This window comes from Armigeres subalbatus, chromosome 2 (assembly GCF_024139115.2).
Source record: "Armigeres subalbatus isolate Guangzhou_Male chromosome 2, GZ_Asu_2, whole genome shotgun sequence".
In the NCBI taxonomy this organism is placed as follows: Eukaryota; Metazoa; Arthropoda; class Insecta; order Diptera; family Culicidae; genus Armigeres; species Armigeres subalbatus.
In genome coordinates this window covers 14,592,548-14,597,982 of record NC_085140.1, presented here as the reverse complement: position 1 = coordinate 14,597,982, position 5,435 = coordinate 14,592,548, and positions in this window count along the sequence as shown.

The following is a 5,435-nucleotide window of genomic DNA, read 5'->3' as shown; positions in this document are numbered from 1 at the left end:
CACAAGTCACGAACATTCTCAGGCGAAACAAGTCAATGTCAAGAACCTTTGCAATGGCACTGCTGGACGTTGAAAAAGCCTTCGACAACGTCTGGCATGATGGCCTAGTTTACAAGCTTCAACGGTATACTCTTCCCAGTTATCTGGTAAAAATCGTTTTTGCTGCAGATGTAAAAATCAAATTTAAGCGACACTGCGATAGAATGCATTGGCCCATTCTATCGCAGTGTCGCTTAAATTTGATTTTTACTGATTATCTCATCTCGGCAGGTGGACAAAACAGTCACCAAATGCAACACTCTGCAACACTTCTTCTTCTTCTTCAATGGCTCTACTTGAATAGGTATATCGACATAGGGAGAGAGAATTCTGAGCATAATACGACCATAACATATCGAGATAGGGGGGCTATGGAGATGTAAAAAGCCCGAATTGATGTAGATCGAGACCGAGAAAACCATCGATATAGGGAGAGATATCGAGATATTGAACACCGAGATGTAGAGACTCTCTACTCTACTGTAACCAAAACTTTTTTGAACAATATTTGGAGCACTCGTTGCCAAAATACAGCTTACGATTTTTATTTAGAGCACCATATTATAATTGCCTACTATATGACTTTCACAAACGATTTATAGTGAATAATACACCAACCGTTCATGGACTGAAAGAGGATCCACAACCAGAGCTTACAAAAGTAAGATTAGAAAAATTTGCAGAACTAAAGTCCATTTCGCTTGAGACTTTAAATGGCGTAAATAAGAGATTGTGCACAATTATTGTTGGTTTTTGACTAGGGACTACTACTTGGCGTAATAACCAAAAGCAAGCAAGCCGTTTGGTGGTACAATTTTGGCTAGAGCTTCAATATGTGAAGATTTATAACGATAAATGTGCTCAACCACAGCATATTAAACTAAGGTTTGAGCCATATACCCTACCTATGTTGTATGTAAATTGAGAAAATAACTGTTACACCATGTGATTTGCTCAAATTTCAAAAATTATTTTGAATTCTAGTACACTTGTTAAGGTGCTAAAATCCCACTGCAGTAATTTCCGTTACTACTAGTTAAATTTATCTTTTTAGGCTTAGCAATGAAACTTGTCTAAAACCAACATCGCTAAAAAATCTCGACAATATTGTCACACATCACCGAATGTCGTTTTCGGCTGACGAGTTGCGGCTTGCCTGAACCTGAAGAAGCGCAGATACGATTCAAGGTGAGAAGACACAGCTGTGCGAACAGCCGCAATTCTTTCCCCATCCTCGCGCGGAGGTTATTTCCTTTATCTTTTTCGATTGTTTCAAACCGGCTGTGACGCGACGCGATGGTGCGCGGTTAAACCTGTGCACCGCCGCGCCACGCCGCGGTGGTTTTACTTACGCCGCCGCCGCCGACGATTTAGGATCGGCGCGCCGCTGATCATAATTTTGCCACGCCGATGACTAATCGCAATAAAACAAAAACACCCAAAAGGCCAAGCTCTTTGAGAAAGCGATTTTTGATTTTGAAAAAATCATAACTTTTTTATTTTTTGGCCAATCTTGATGAAATTTTGACACAAGGTCCAATTTTTATTCTAGTTTTGGCTGCACACTGAGTTTTTCGGAATTTCTGGATGGTTCCGGAATTATTCCAGAATCCCTTGGGGTACCAGCAAACTGGTGTTTGGGGTATTTCGCCAGTTACTCAATTTTTCTCCATGGAACGCATATCAAACAGTATACAATAATATTGCCACACTAATAACGAGTCTCATAGCGATTTTTTCCGAAAGTAAGTCTTCCATACGGACATCCCCAGGAAGCTTCCAAATGTCCCCAGGGAACCTGTAATGGGGACAATTTCGATTTTGCTCCGAAACATGTCGTGCGACGGCTCTTTCTTCACAATTTTTCATGAATATACTCGCTGTTGTTATAAAAGTGGTCTATGGTCAATTTGGCCACTCTTGTGACGCCCGGAATGCCCCCAGGGAACCTGTAAAGGGGACAACTTCGATTTTGCTCCGAAACATGTCGTGCGACGGCTCTTTCTTCACAATGTTTCATGAATATACTCGCTGATGTTATAAAAGTGGTCTATGGTCAGTTTAATCACTCTTGTGACGCCCGGAATGCCCCCAGGGAACCTGTAAAGGGGACAATTTCGATTTTGCTCCGAAACATGTCGTGCGACGGCTCTTTCTTCACAATTTTTCATGAATATACTCGCTGTTGTTATAAAAGTGGCCATTGGCCAGTTTGACCGCTCTCGTGACGCCCGGAATGCCCCCAAGGAACCTGTAAAGGGGACAATTTCGATTTTGCTCTAAAACATGTCGTGTGACGGCTCTTTCTTCACAATTTTCCATGAATATACTCGCTGTTGTTATAAAAGTGGTCTATGGTCAGTTTGGCCACTCTTGTGACGCCCGGAATACCCCCAAGAAACCTGTAAACAATTTCGATTTTGCTCCGAAACATAACACGCGACGACTCTTTCTTCACAATTTGTTATGAATATACTCGCTGTTCTTACAAGAATGGTCATTGAACAGTTTGGCCACTCTTGGGACACCCGGAATGCTTCCAAGGAATATTTAAACTTGCGTTATACTTTGTTACACTAAAAGGTGGGATAGGGGTGGGTTCTACCAAATGTTACGCATAACGCGAATAAAATTTATTTGAATGTCTATTTTTTAATCACTGATTGAAGTAATTGCTGTTTATCGTTATCGTATATTGGCGACATAGCGGGACTGATATGTGTAAAAATACTAAAAGGACGTTGTATTTCTCGACACCACAATTCCACAAAACTATCTAAATGGTTATGATCGCAAATTCTATTTTCGTTTCTACTAGCTGCATTCTTGATATCCTTGATTTTTGATCATGTGCCGTCCCTATTCTAACAGTGTTCAAAAAATACCAAAACCCAAATGCTTCAGAGAAGGAAAAAAAATCTGCCTTTAAAATTTTTACAGTTACGCGTTAAGTGGGGGAGGGAGGGGGTACCAAAATTGTTACTTTTTGTTACGAGGGGGAGGGAGGGGGTAAAAAACTCGGATTTTTGCGTTACGTAATTTGTGAACAGCTCCTAAGTCCTGGTTGAAAATTTACTTTTCCTCCGACTTCAAGACAGCTTCACTAGTTCTTTAAACTATTTCTATGTGTGCACATTTAGATTACTCCGAGGCTACTGCAAGCAGCGAAGGGCTAGTAGGATATCGTAAGGGACAATATACGGAATATCAGGTAGAAATGACAGAATGCTTCATTACTTATTCAAAACTCCCATCACTTGTAACTATGAAATAATCAGCCATTGGCTGTGATTTTACTTTAAACATTCTAACGAATACCGTAATTTACTTGCTTTCATATATACTCACGATGTCAAGCGTGAATTATAGCGAAGCCTGTTTCTATTTGTTCCTCTTTTGACTGGTGCCGCATCAAAATCAATGACTGCCATCGTCAAAATTCTTGGAATTCTATAATCCCATTGTATTTTATTATGTGGGAATCGATGAAACACAAAGCATTCGGTGATATATCATTTACAGCCTTTTGCAAATAGAAGCCGGTTGTTCAATCTAAGTTTAAGTAAAATAAGTTCCCCTAAAAAAGCATTTATGGAGTTTTTCGACGAGGAGATGATTGATAGGTTAATGCTATACACAAATACGTAAGCTGCTGCAAGGAGTGATACCAATTATCGTCCCTCGACCACTTTTATAACAACAGCGAGTATATTCATGAAAAATTGTGAAGAAAGAGTCGTCACACGACATGTTTCGGAGCAAAATCGAAATTGTCCCCTTTACAGGTTCCCTAAGGGCATTCCGGGCGTCACAAGAGTGGCCAAACTGACCATAGACCACTTTTATAACAACAGCGAGTATATTCATGAAAAATTGTGAAGAAAGAGCCGTCGCACGACATGTTTCGGAGCAAAATCGAAATTGTCCCCTTTACAGGTTCCCTGGGGGCATTTCAGGCGTCACAAGAGTGGCCAAACTGACCTTATACCACTTTTATAACAACAGCGAGTATATTCATGAAAAATTGTGAAGAAAGAGCCGTCGCACGACATGTTTCGGAGCAAAATCGAAATTGTCCCCTTTACAGGTTCCCTGGGGGCATTCCGGGCGTCACAAGAGTGGCCAAATTGACCATAGACCACTTTTATAACAACAGCGAGTATATTCATGAAAAATTATGAAGAAAGAGCCGTCGCACTACATGTTTCGGAGCAAAATCGAAATTGTCCCCTTTACAGGTTCCCTGGGGGCATTCCGGGCGTCACAAGAGTGGCCAAATTGACCATAGACCACTTTTATAACAACAGCGAGTATATTCATGAAAAATTGTGGAGAAAGAGCCGTCACACGACATGTTTCTGGAGCAAAATCGAAATTGTCCCCTTTACAGGTTCCCTGGGGGCATTCTGGCGTCACAAGAGTGGCCAAACTGACCATAGACCACTTTTATAACAACAGCGAGCATATTCATGAAAATTGTGAAGAAAGAGCCGTCACACGACATGTTTCGGAGCAAAATCGAAATTGTCCCTTTACAGGTTCCCTGGGGCATTTCTGGCGTCACAAGAGTGGCCAAACTGACCATAGACCACTTTTATAACAACAGCGAGTATATTCATGAAAAATTGTGAAGAAAGGGCCGTCGCACGACATGTTTCGGAGCAAAATCGAAATTGTCCCCTTTACAGGTTCCCTGGGGGCATTCCGGGCGTCACAAGAGTGGCCAAATTAACCATAGACCACTTTTATAACAACAGCGAGTATATTCATGAAAAATTGTGAAGAAAGAGCCGTCACACGACATGTTTTGGAGAAAAATCGAAATTGTCCCCTTTACAGGTTCCCTGGGGGCATTCCGGGCGTCACAAGAGTGGCCAAATTGACCATAGACCACATTTATAACAACAGCGAGTATATTCATGAAATATTATGAAGAAAGAGCCGTCGCGCGACATGTTTCTGAGAAAAATCGAAATTGTCCCCTTTACAGGTTCCCTGGGGGCATTCCGGGCGTCACAAGAGTGGCCAAACTGACCATAGACCACTTTTATAACAACAGCGAGTATATTCATGAAATATTATGAAGAAAGAGCCGTCGCGCGACATGTTTCTGAGCAAAATCGAAATTGTCCCCTTTACAGGTTCCCTGGGGGCATTCCGGGCGTCACAAGAGTGGCCAAACTGACCATAGACCACTTTTATAACAACAGCGAGCATATTCATGAAAAATTGTGAAGAAAGAGCCGTCACACGACATGTTTCGGAGCAAAATCGAAATTGTCCCCTTTACAGGTTTCCTGGGGGCATTTCGGGCGTCACAAGAGTGGCCAAACTGACCATAGACCACTTTTATAACGACAGCGAGTATGTTCATGAAAAATTGTGAAGAAAGAGCC